The 13,986-nt window shown below is 47.4% G+C and overlaps 1 protein-coding gene across 1 annotated transcript in view; it reads right to left on the bottom strand.

Annotated features, from left to right (window-relative positions):
• The window catches only part of LOC126335223 (WD repeat domain phosphoinositide-interacting protein 3), a 149,466-nt gene that overhangs the window by 54,679 nt on the left and 80,801 nt on the right, over positions 1-13,986 (bottom strand). The window lies entirely within an intron of this gene.

Here is a 13,986-nt window from a genome sequence, read left to right as displayed (position 1 = left end):
AGGAGGTATTGAATAGGATTGGGGAGAAGAGAAGTTTGTGGCACAACTTGACTAGAAGAAGGGATCGGTTGGTAGGACATGTTTTGAGGCATCAAGGGATCACAAATTTAGCGTTGGAGGGCAGCGTGGAGGGTAAAAATCGTAGAGGGAGACCGAGAGATGAGTACACTAAGCAGATTCAGAAGGATGTAGGTTGCAGTAGGTACTGGGAGATGAAGCAGCTTGCACAGGATAGAGTAGCATGGAGAGCAGCATCAAACCAGTCTCAGGACTGAAGACAACAACAACAACAACATCTTTTGTTATAGGTTGAAATTAGTAATTGTTCTATGACTTAGATTCTATTGTTGACTTATAAACAAAAATAAATTCTGTATCAGTTATAAACAAACCACTACCATTCTTTTAGTATTTATTTGGCTCTATTTGAAAAGATGTTAGCAAAGGAAGCTCTTAATTCCAAAACAATTACCACATTTGTCAAAAGTATTGTTTGTATAACTATATCTGTTAATTTCATCATTTAAACAAATAATTTGGTCTATCCCTTGTCGCAGAAGAAACTGTTAAAAAGAAGGAATTTTTCTATATATTCAGTTAACTGAATGAGTTATGTTATAATTGTAATTTCTGTAAATGAAACATCGAACAATGTATAGTTTCAGTACCTGTTGTTATGAGGATATATAAAGGCCCAGTTCTTGGTCCCGAGTCAGTCAGTCTATGACCGATTTTCAGACGAGAAACCTGTATTGGTTAGAACAACAACAATGCATCAACTTGTATGCTGACATTTGCCTGCAAACTATTAATGAGGCTTATCAAAAGTTAACCAATAGTGAACTGGCCACATTAGCTGTGAAACATTGGGAGGTTGTGAACAGTGAAAGTAAAGAACTGTTAAATGCAACTGTTAGCTACATCATTTACAGTAGGTAGCGTTGAAGACAAAACAAGTGAAATTTAGGCTTGTACAGATGGGAACGAAACTAACTGACAGTGTTACAGTAAATAGTACTCTCCACATTCACGTTATGGTGGCTTGTAGAGTATTCATGTATGTAGATGTACATGTAAAAGCTTACTAGGCATCTAAAGAAGTCATCTGGATTGGCCTGATATGGCTGGTACACTTCTGCTGCAGCCTGAGTTCGGCAGGCTTTATGAATCAGTGTGGGCAGCCACAGAAATCATCAATTGGTGACATCTGTCACTGCAAGATGTTGAAAACTGATAAATAACTTATTTTCAATTTTTTTACTATCATCTTGAATGTGACACACCAGTCTTCAATCACCTGGACTTCCACTTCTCTTGGAATTCCCAATTCTTCACAAAGAGATACTCTTTGTTCTTCATCATTCAAACTTCTCTGATCACACTGGAAACATCTGTGACATCTCACCACAGCATCATATGATGGTGCATTGTTGCCATACACTTCTACAAACTCTCTGTGGATTACTACAGCTAAGTTAATAACAAATTAATGGAAAATCTCATATAAAGATGTGAAGATCTTTGGCTTCCCTCTGACAACCATGTCTCCATCCTTGCTACCTTCCCTGTTTTCCTTTCCCTGTTGCTTCATAACCTGGGTTGTGAGTAACTAAATCCACTTTCCCTTCTTAACTTTCTTTCCCCTCTCTCCTCCCTGATGAAGGAACATTTATTCCGAAAGCTAGGAACTTAAATTTTCGGTTGTTTTTTGTGTTTTATCGGCTGTACTGAGCTGAGGTAAGTACTGGCCAGCCCCTCTATCTCTTTGTTAGTAATTGTTTCACTAAGTTAATAACAGGCAGACCTTATATCCAGTAATTAATATTATGTATAAATCAACTAATTTTGTGTCATTACAACACATCAATCAAATGACCTGCGGAAGGGAGGGAAGGAAGGAAAATTAGATTTTACATACTGATGATGACGAGGTGGCTAGAGAAGGACCAAAAGTTGGGACTGGGGAAGAATGAGAAAGAAAACTGGCCAATGTCAATTTCGAATAAATTGTGTGAAAAACAGTGAGTATAATTTAACTGAGTAATAAATGCATTCTTAGAAGAGCACCTTGAATTCTGATTCCCCATAAGAGGGATGTAAAAAAACAGACAGAGAGAGAGAGAGAGAGAGAGAGAGAGAGAGAGAGAGAGAGAGAGAGAGAGCTATTCAAAGACATCCTAACATCATTTTATGTGACAGTCAACCCTCTGATTGTGTGGAATATAACAATTGAATACTAAAACATTATGCCACTCCTCTTGAAAGCACTGAGTGTCAACTTCATAATAGGCAACAGATAGTCAAAATTACAAGCTGTGCTGCAGTGTAAAACTAAACATAGAATAACAGAACATAAAATATGCTGTCCCACAAGGGTTTGTATTGGATTCAATCCTGCTCTTTGCTTATGTAGAAGACTATCCAAAGCCTTTAAGAAACTGTCCAAAAGTTGTAGGGTTTGCTGAAGATACAAATATACTAATCAAGAGCCTCAACACACCCAACAGGGTCCATGTGATAGCTGAATAGGGCTATGACTGGTTCACAGCAAATGCTTCCTATTTATCTTACAAGAACAACAACATTACTTCAAACAAACAAAAGTGTTCCCCTGGTTCCAAAAGAATGCATTAATGAATATTGAAACAAAAAACAAAGTAGAATATGTAAAATGTTTTGTGTAGTCAGATAATAAGCTACAAAGACTATTTATAAGCTATCAAATTACTTAGTTTGCATACATTCACGCATTTCTTGACAATCATGGAACCTATCAAGAAGAAGATTATTCTGGGATGTTTAGTGATTCAAGATATAGTGACGGAATTTTCTTGGGTGATCAGTTGATTGGTGGCATCACCTTGTCACAAGGTTTCAATGAGTTTCATGACAATTGCCACCTGGCAAAGAAGATGGGTACGAAATTCATTAAAATGTTGCTAGAAGATGCCACCACTTGGCTAATCACCTGAAAGGATTTAATCACTGTAATATGCTGACAAAGCCTGCAATCAAGATATACATTAAGATATACACTGAAAACAGATACATTAAGATGGACATTAACAAAAGAGAAGCAAAATTAGAAACTTAAGCTGCACACCATATTAACAAGAAAGTACCACTACATTGTGCAGTAGCCACCAGAAAGATCGCAGGAGACGCACATCGGCAAGGCGCGTCATGGACAGTAGTTGCCGCAAGTAAAGTCCCGTCCACCAGAGAGCACGCAAGAATTCGACCGCGCCCTCTGGAGCTGAAACAACAACAACTCAGGCAGCACGGGCCGAGCCCAGTCAGTTTTACATCGGGCATGCCTAGCAGACAGTTCCCGGTCTACACTATGTGAAGTGCGACGGACAACGTGTATCGTGTTAATACACAACTGGCGGCAAGTAGGGTCGTTCTTTCGCGTGTTGCGTTGTCGTTATGGTTTTGCAGCTTCCCCACGGCATGGAGGATTTAGTGCGGGTTTTGGTTGAGCAGCAGATGGAGCTCATGGCAACCATGAAACAAGCACTTCTGGCGTTTCTCTCCATGCAGTCTGCTCCGGCACCATTCCCTCCTCCCTTTCCCCCGTATGATGAGACGGCGAAGGATTGGGACGCATATGAACATTGCCTTCGGCAGCATTTCCAGGCATTTCATGTTTTCGATGCGGAGGTATGTCGTCCCCTTTTCTTGTCTTGGATATCTCCCTTGCTGTATCAAGTTTTGCGGCAACTAACAACATTGAAGGAACCCTCGTCCTTCGCCGCTGCACGCATGTTGTAGCGGATAGTCGAGTCGAGTTCTATCAATGCAAGAAACAGCCCCATCAGTCTTCCCGGGCGTGGGCCGCTACCCTGCACAGTATTAGTCGCAAGTGTCACTTTGTCACGGTGCAGTCGTGAGAGTCGTATGCCCACGTTATCGTGTGCGACGACATTGTTCGTTTGGCCCCTGATTGTCACGGTGCAGTTGCGAGAGTCGTATGCCCACGTTATGGTGTGCGACGACATTGTTCGTTTGGCCCCTGATTGTCACGGTGCAGTCGCGAGAGTCGTATGCCCACGTTATGGTGTGCGACGACATTGTTCGTTTGGCCCCTGATAGGGAGGTCCGCCAACAGGCCCTGCAGTTGGAAGACCCTTCCCTTGAGGAAGTCCTGTCCATTGCTCAATCATATGAAGTCTCTCATGCCGCAGGTCAACAGTTGGAAGTGTGGTGCGACTTCGGGGCAGTTCAGGGAGGTGCAGCCGGCGTGGGGTGGACGATGTGCGAGCTGTACAATCCGGCCATTACGGACGCTCCCGCACGGCGCGTAAACAGAGTTCCAGCCGCCGGGCCCTGTTACTGTCCTGTGCATCGTGCTAGGTACATCATGATTGCCCAGAGTGTCCCCAGTGTTGGGCCATTTGTAGCAAATTTAATATAAAAGGACACATTGCCAAAGTTTGCCACTCAGCCTCAAAAGACTCTAAGGACGCAGGTACAGAGGACATGGACGTTGACATTCAGGAAGTTTCATCGGTCAAGGCTCCCGACGCTTCGGCACACAAACTCTTTATCGACGTGATGCTTCGGTCGTGCCGATTACAACTGAAAGTAGATACGGGCGCGGCAGTTGCCTTGTTGAATGCACAAGCTTACTCCGACCTTGGGTCGCCCCCGTTGGCACCAGTTTACCAGTGTCTCCGTGGTTATGGAAAACAGTTAATTCCCCTACTGGGTCAATTCACTACCGACATTACTTACTAATCAGTCACTCGGCCTCTTACTTTTATTGTTGTCAGTGATGCGAACTCCGCTAACCTTTTTGGATTGGATGCCTTTCAAGCTTTCGGTTTTTCTATCGCAGACACCATATAGTTGGTCTCCGAAGAAGTTCCCTATCAATCATTGGATTCTTTGACCTCTGACTTTAAGGATATCTTTGAGGAGGGCCTGGGGCATCTTTCAGACTCTGAAGCTCACTTAACATTGAAGCTCTCGGCTTGTCCACATTTTCTACGCGCGAGACAGATCCCCTTGTCTCTCCGCCCTCAGGTAAAAGCAGAACTAGACTGGCTGACAGCCCTCGGGGTCGTTCTTCCCATCTCTTCTAGTGAGTGGGCTTCTCCCCTCGTTATTGTCAGGAAACCCTCGGGAAAATTACGTCTTTGTGGTGATTTCAAGGCCACCATTAATTCCCAATTGGTGGTGGATACCTATCCCTTGCCTCGTTCTGATGAATTGTTCTTCGCCCTGGCACGAGGTCAATATTTTTCGAAAATCGATCTTTCAGAGGCTTATCACCAGATATCACTTGATGAGGACTACAAATGGCTAGCGGTCGTCAACACCCCGTTTGGCCTTTACCAATACCAGCAGTTGGCCTTCGGAATATCCAGTGCCCCGGCAATATTTCAGCATTATCTTGAGCACGTCATGTCGACAATCCCTCATTGTATTAATTACTTGGACGACATAATTGTCACGGGCCACAGCATGAAGGAACACTTGCACAACCTTCGAACCCTCTTCCTCAATTTCAGGTCCGTGGGCCTGCGTTGCAACCTGCGCAAGTCGAACTTCTTCCAACCGTCCATTGAGTATGTGGGCTACACCATCTATCGGCACGGGGTCCAGCCGCTAGGAAGTTTGGTCCAAGGTATTGTCGACCTTCCGCGGCCCACTTCGCTGGAGGAGTTACAAGCTTTTTTAGGCAAGATTGCCTATTACCACCGTTTCATTCCCTGGGCTTCCACCATAGCCCGCCCCCTGTACTGCCTTCTGCGCAAGGGTGTTCCTTTTGATTGGTCGCCTGCATGCGAGCGCGCATTCACCTCGTTAGAGGGCCTCCTCATGACAGTGCCTTGTTTGGCTACTTTTGACCCCAATAAGCCGTTGGCCCTGGCTACAGATGCTTTGCGGTATGGGGTGGGGGCGGTCCGGGCCCATGGAAATGTTGATGGCTCCGAGTAGCCACAGGCATTTGTGTCTAAAACTCTTAGTCCCACGCAGGCCCATTGCTCCCAGGTGGAAAAAGAGGCTTTGGCCATTGTCTATGCTGTTACCAAGTTTCACCCTTTCTTGTATGGCACTAAGTTTCAGTTAATCACTGACCATAAGCCACTAATATCGTTATTTGGTCCCGCCTCTCAGATTCCGGATAGGGTGGCCCACAGACTGCAGCGCTGGGCCTTGTTCCTCTCTAAGTACCTTTATGACATTCATTTTCGCCCTACTGGACAGCATGTCAATGCCTACGCTCTTTCCCGTCTTACAGTGGGCCCGGATTCTAAGTTTGATCGGGAGGAAATTATGTGTTTTCATTTAGATGTGGTGTCCGCCCAAGCGGTTGATGGCATTCCGATCACTAGTTCTAGAATCGCCAGGGAAACGGCAGTTGACCCAGTTCTCCGGCAAGTAGTTCGCCTCGTTCAGCAGGGGTGGTCGTCCCGACCTCCAGAATGGGCCTCAGACCCTCTTTGTAATTATTTTGTTCTACGAGACCGCCTCTCAGTCTTGGAAGGAGTTCTCCTTCTGGCTACCGATGATATAGCTCCTCTCGTGGTTGTTCCTGCAAGTCTGCGAAGGGAGGTCCTCACGTTATTATATGAGGGTCGCTGGGGTGTTTCTCGTACTAAAACCTTGGCTCGCAGACATGTGTATTGGCCCGATATTGACAGATGAATTGAGCACTTGGTGGCCGCCTGTTCCCAGTGTGCGAGCCAACATGAGTCTCCCAGGTCAGTGTTCTCTTCATGGCAACCCAGGCATGGGAGCGTGTTCACATAGATTTTGCGGGCACATTTCTCAATGGCTTTTGGCTCATTGTCATTGATGCTTATTCCCAATTCCCAAATGTGGTTTGCTGCTCCTCAACCACTTCAGAAGTTGCAATCCAGGCACCCGCAAAAATCTTTTCTATGGAAGTTCTGCCAGTCAACCTGGTATCAGACAATGGACCTCTGTTTATTTCGCAGACCTTCCGGGATTTTTGTAGGCACTTCGGCATTCGGCACGTTTGCTCTCCCCTTTAATCCACAATCGAATGGGGAAGCCGAGCGCATGGTGCGCACGTTTAAAACGCAGATGAGAAAGTATGTGCATGAATTTCCTGCGAAGGAGGCGTTGACATTTTTCATGACGGCATACCGGACCACACCGATGGGAGAACGTAGCCCCGCAGAGCTCCTCCATGGGCGCCAACCTAGGACTCTGCTGCACCTCCTCGCCAGTCTTCGCAAAACAGGATACCCGGCTTTCCACTGGGTATGTCGGTTTGGGTATGTGGGTTTGGTTGCAATCCACGTTGGATACCGGCGGTAGTCCTGCGCCGCAATGGCCGCCGGCTCTATACCTTGCAGGCAGGGGACCGGGGGGAACGTCGTCACCAAAATCAACTATGTCCACATTTGGACATCCACCCTCCGACCTCTCAGGTGCTGGCTTCCCCATTGCCGGCACCCGTGTTATTTTCTCAGGGGACGCTACAGCCCCTCCCACCTGTGACTCCGCCACACTGCGACGGTTCTCAGCCTTGGCGGCTTCCAGTAGCTCCAGCACCGTCATCGTCATCGTTAGAGATGCCTCGGTGAGGGCTGGCCCCCCCCGCAGGCCCCGTTTCTCTGGAGGCTGGTTCACCTGTGGTCGTGCCTTCCCCATCGTCCCCGCCACTGGGTCTTGCCCCTCCCGAGGTTGAACGGGATCCAGAGTTCGACAGCTTGTCACCCATTCTGTCCCGGGCTCCGGTGGTGGGACAACAAGGTCTCTTCGTGTGGGTTACTTTCAACCGTATTCAAAGGTTCCGGCTCGAGCGTTGGCAGATCCCCCCGACTCCAGCATTCCAATGGATGTGGAGGTCATCGCTACTGCATGACGCTCCACCTTCCGACACAGTGGATCACAGTGGCTTCACCCCTCGAAGGACGAGGAGTGCAGTAGCCACCAGAAAGATTGCGGGGGGCGCACATCGGCACGGCGCGCCCCGTCCACCAGAGGGCATGCGAGAATTCGGCTGCTCCCTCTGGCGGTGGAACAACAACTCAGGCGGCAAGGGCCGTGCCCAGTCAGTTTTACATCAGGCATGCCTAGCAGACAGTTCCCGGTCTACACTATGTGAAGTAGTAGTAGTAGTAGTAGTAGTAGTAGTAGTAGTAGTAGCAGTAATAGTATAGGGGTTTTTGGGCGCACAACAGCAAGGTCTTCAGCGCCCGTTCAGTAACATAGTGAGATGGGTGTCAAGAAAAAAACTCTGAACAGTTACATAAAACGGAACATAAAACATGGGGAACAATCATTGAAAAATATGTGCTCACCCACACTGAAGGGTGGGATGAAGCAGGGCGTCAGTAGTAAAACATGGACAACACAGGGAGGAGTCAGCCACTCTGCAATACACTAAAACCTCCAGCCTAAAAGTTTAGGCCAGAGTCCAGACACATCACAAAACTTAGAAACCCTAGACACATAAGTCTCATCGTTAGCTAAAACACAGGCCAGATCCCCATCAACTTGTGCTTCTGCCACCTTCTGAGGGCCACCTCCTCCCACCTGAGCAACCGGCAGGAGGAACGCCACGGCCGAGTGGTTGACTTTACCAACCACAGTTTATTGGCTGTCACTGCCAGCCATTCGTCCTCCCACAACTCCATGCACTTCCTGTGGAGTGCAGAGATGACAGACTGCAAGGGGATAGGACACTGGAGCACATCCTGCTCTCTGCAGGCCTCCTTGGCAGCCCGATCGGCCTGTTCATTGCCCCATATGCCGACATGATCAGGCACCCAGCAGAAGGATACCTCTTTACCCCGTCGTTGGAGCAAGTACAGTTGGTCATATATCAGCCGGACCATATCCTCAGTTGGGTACAGGTTCTGCAGTGATTGTAAGACACTAAGAGAATCGGAGCAGAGAAGAAATCGATCGCCCCGAACACGAGTCATCTGCTCCAGTGCCTTCAGGATCACGTGGAGCTCCACTGCGAAAACAGTATATTCAGCAGGGAGGCGAATCCGGGTAACATGATCAGGGAACACCACAAAACAGCCAAGGAAATTCTTCTTAAAATGAGTCAAATCTAAAATAAGTTTGGGTCTCCAGAGGAGCCAAGGTGGAGATCTGCTCCAACCGCAACGTAAAACATGAAGACCAGCCATAGACATCACAGCGAGGCAATCCTGTTTGCGAATCCCATAGGACCGCATTACAAGTTGCTGGTTATGAAATAACCGTGCCAGAGGAGACTGAGCAAAAGTATGGTATGCAGGTGTGTGTGGTGTGGACAAAGTTTTGTACGCCCAGCGTACTGTAAGTAGCCGTCGCCGCATATGAAGTGGTGGTTCACCAGCCTCTGCACAGAGGCTTGGTATGGGGCTAGTTTGGAATGCCCCAGTGGCCAACCGAAGCCCTTCATGGTGCACAACGTCCAACATCTTTAAGTAAGAAGGCCTCACAGACCCATACACCGTGCACCCATAATCGAGCCGAGATCGCACAAATGCCCTGTAAAACTGGAGCAGACAAGTCCTGTCAGCTCCCCATGTACTGTGGCTAAGACATTTTAAAATACTTAAAGCCTGAAGCGACTGCCATATCAGGTCTTTAAGATGAGGTAACCACATGAGCTTCGAGTAAAAAATGAGCCCCAGAAATCTCACCGTGTCTTTAAAAGTAAGAATAGTGGCCCTTATCCGCAACTCAGGAAAGGTTAAAATCGAACGAGAACAGTTAAAAAGAACACATACAGACTTCTCAGTGGAAAACATAAACCACTCCTCTGCGCCCAGTCATCCAAACGCCTAATCATAAGTTGCAACTGACGAGTTGTCGTTACAAGGCTTGAAGAAGAGCAAAACAAAGAGAAATCATCCACAAACAAAGAACACTGGACTGGACTTTTCACTACGGACGTAATGCTATTAATAGCAATGGCAAAGAGAGTCACACTTAAAACGCTACCTTGAGGGACACCGTTCTCCTGCTTAAAGCGATCAGACAGGACGTCACCAATTCGGTATCTAAAATATCGTGGCGAGAGGAAAGATTGAATAAAAAAAGGAAGACAACCACAAAAACCCCATTCGTGAAGCTACTCCAGGATGAGACGCCTTCAAGTGGTATCGTAGGCCTTCTCGATGTCGAAAAGTACACCTAGAAGGTGATGATGGCGCAGGAAAGCTTGTTGTATAGCCGCCTTCAGGAGGGCAAGGTTATCGAAGGTGGAACGAAACCTCTTGAACCCACACTGAAAACGACTAAGGAGTTGCCGGGATTCTAACATTCAGACAAGGCGGCGGTTGACCATCCGCTCCAAGGTCTTCCCTATGCAACTAGTGAGGGCAACACTACGGTAGCTACTTGGGCTCGTGTGGTCGTTCCCAGGTTTTAAAAAAGGGATTAAAACTGCCTCACACCATGCGTCAAAAAAGTGACCCGATGCCCAAATGGCATTAAAAAGTGCGAGGAGGATTTCTCTGTTGCGCATTGCGAGGAGCCATAGCATACTGTAATGGATCCTGTCGTGACCAGGGGATGTGTCACAAGCTCCAGACAATGCAGAATCCAGCTTCCACATAGAAAATGGGCAGTTGTAAACTTCGTGAGAGGTGGACTGGAAGTCCAGAATACATCTTTCAGCAACCGCTCTATGGCCCTGGAAACCTGGATCCTGACTGGTTGTTGCAGTAACTGTGGCAAAATATGCCGCCATAGTCTGGGCAATGTCTTGCGGATCCGTGTGGTGAGTGCCGTTATTCATTACAGCAGCTATGGGGCACCTCCCTCCTCTGCCAGAAATTCTCCTGATGGTCTCCCAAACAATGGAAATTTTGGTGGAACGATTAATGGTGTTCAGGAACTTTTGCCATGAGCTCTTCTTGCTCTCACGAATAATGCGGCGACATCTTGCCCTCACCACCCGAAAGGCTGCAAGATTCTTAGCAGTCGGCCGACACTGGAACTGACGCAGAGCTGCACGCCTATTCCTGATTGCAGAGCATCATTCGGCACTCCATCAAGGGACAGGTGGCCTCTTCCGGTGGCCTGTGGACTGTGGAATGGATGCTGCAGCGGCGTGGTGGGCCGTTTTGGTAATATGATCCACCCACGCCTCAACATTCACACAGTGTTCGAACTGGGCCAACTGGCTATAAAATGTCCAGTCGGCTCCACTGAGCACCCATCGTTGTGGTCTCCTTTTGGGACCCATGTGATCTGGCAGGTGAATCCAGATTGGGAAATGACAGCGACCACTTCCCAATGAGCACTTGCGGCAAGAGCTGGAGAGCAAACTGAGAGATCAATGGCAGAGAATGACCCAGTCGCCGTGCAGAAATGAGTGCTCTGTCCTCCATTGAGCAAGTAGGCACAGGATGACAGGAGAAGCCTCTCAATTGCTCTACCCCTGGGACAGGTAATTGCAGAGCCCCAAAGTACATTGTGGGCATTAAATCACCACAAATAATGAATGGTTGGGGGAGCTGTGTAAGAAGGTAGGTGAGAGCCGCTTCATCAAGTACATCATGTGGGGGCAAGTAAAGCGAACATACAGTCAATGGATGACGCACGTGCACAGACACAGCGACGGCCTGTAAAGTTGTCGTAAGTGAGAGAGGCGAGGAGTGGTAGTCCGTCCTGATGAAAATACCTACGCCTCCTCTAGCTCTCTCTCCACGCAGGTCGTCCTTTTTGTGGAGAATATAGCCGCGTAGCTCAGGGGAGTAAGAGGGATGGAAATAAGTCTCCTGGAGACATAGACACAGTGGTCTACCCTGAGATAGTAGACGAAGTTCCTCCACATGCGTCCTGAACCCTTGCAAGTTCCACTGAAGTATGGGATCCATCTATGATGGGGGTAGCACCTTCATCCTGTCTCTCCGACAGGGCGGGGAGACCGCAGCAGGTGGAGGGGCAGGCGTGGGGCGAGATGATTGCCCCACACATACATCCAGTATTCCATCAACTCTGGGGAAGAGTCAGATGAAGCCTCACCTAAAACAACATCTGCAGGGTCAGACGGTTTACCACGGGATTTGACCCGCTGTTACTGCTGTATGGGAGCTTACTGCGGTTTGGTGGGCTTTGGGAGAGCTGATGTGGGAGTGGTAATGGCAGTACTGGGCTTCGGAACATTCCCAGCTGTTGGAGGCGCCAGGGGCTGGCCCAAGTTCGCCACTGTACCTTTGTCTGCCATTCGAATAGGGGATACTGGCTCTGAAACACTGGCTGTGTTGCAAGTGCACTGACAGCTGCAGGTATTAGTGCCAAAACTCACCACCTCAGTCTGCGTTGAGGCATCGACGTTTGGTGTAGGCTTCTGAACACGGGATGCAAAAGATGTAGCAAATGTGGGAGGTTACGTCGACTTATAGATCTTCTTGGTCTCACCATAGGGGATACGTTTGGTTGTTTTTATTTCCTGGACTTTGCGTTCCTCTAAAAATATTTGGCAGTCCCTACTCCAAACAAGGTGGTTCCCAGAGCAATTGATACATTTGGCTGGAGAGGAGCAACCAACTCCTTCACGAGCAACCTTACCACAGTTCCCACAAGTCGCTTCGCCTTTGCATCCTAAGGTGGTATGCCCAAAATACTGGCATCTGAAACAGCGCATTGGGGTCGGGAAATAAGGCCTCACACTAAGGCAAAGGAAGCCAGCTTTAACATGTTCAGGAAATTTCGTGCTACTGAAGGTCAGGATAAAGGAGTCAGATTTGACAAGATTGCCATCAACCCTCCTCACGATATGTTGGACATCAACGATACCTTCTGGAGCCCACTTATTGCAGTTCTTCCTTGGGAATGTCAACTAGATCCCGGCATGTCACAGCACCTTTGCTGTAGTTCAAGGTGCTGTGCAGTTCAGTGTCTATGGCATACTCTCCAAGGCATTTAGCAAACTGGAGGTTAGTTGCTTGCTGGGAAGTGGAAGTTTACACTAGCAAGGTCCCATTACGTAAGCACTTCACCGATTTTAAGGAGCCACAGATTCCCTCCAAACCCTTTTGTATATAGAAGGGCGAAACCTTCTCAAAACTACCGTCCTTCCGTTCCACAATGAGAAACACATTCAGGTTACCAGAATGCATTCTGTTACTTAAGACTCGAATTGTCAAAGAAGTGCCGGAGTCAGGGGGACTGACTGCACGAGCCCTCTTAAGAGACTGGGTGTTAGAACCTTCCAGCGGCCCACCCTTTCCGCTGGGAGGAAGAAAAGATGATTTTGAAGGATCCACCTCGGTCCCACGAGCAGCTAGGGAACTAGAAGTCCACCTAGACAGAGCCCCACGTGCCTAGGTAAGCCTTACACAACTGGGGTGCGGCAGGTGCCCCAGAGGTTGCCCGCTTGCGACTGTTCCACCGCTTTTTCTAATAATAAAAAATACATATTATTGAATATTCTGGATGGGATACTGAATTATGGTGAGTGTTTCAATGAGCCGCCTGTAGGCTTAAGGGGTAAAAATGAAAATGTCTGAGAATCACAAAAAACATTAAAAGCACAACTCTTACAAAGTATCTCACCAATTAGATTCAGAGACTGAAAATCGCTGTCAAGGCGGCACACTCACACATTGTCTTTTTCTGTTCTACTTTGTGCCCATGCTTGGTGAATTTTATAATGAAAGGAAAGCATGCTTTTCACACAAGAGCACTTAACTGAAAATGGATGACATGCATCAAAGTGCAAAGCTTGTCAATATTGTTGGGAATCTCGTGTGCCATTTGAAGTCAACAGCCAAATGTGATTAGCCTGTACATAACAGCTCAATCTTGGGTATAAATAATTAGCTTTCAGGTAACTAAACATTACTACCAGCATTAATGTCAATGGAAATTGTTTTATGCAACCTTACACTGCTTAGAGACAGGCATTGCTAGTTTCCCAAACAGAATACGAAAACCTTACAGAGGATTACTATAACTTTGAGATAGCATGTGGATGCCATAGTGACCACATTTCCACTGTGTACATTCAGCCAATTTATGTGCATGTCTTTTTGCTCCTGGGTATTGTGT

The sequence above is a fragment of the Schistocerca gregaria genome, chromosome 2 (genome assembly GCF_023897955.1).
Source record: "Schistocerca gregaria isolate iqSchGreg1 chromosome 2, iqSchGreg1.2, whole genome shotgun sequence".
NCBI classification, from domain to species: domain Eukaryota; kingdom Metazoa; phylum Arthropoda; class Insecta; order Orthoptera; family Acrididae; genus Schistocerca; species Schistocerca gregaria.
The sequence above is the reverse complement of the archived record's forward strand: the minus strand, read 5'-3'. Positions and strand labels throughout refer to the sequence as shown.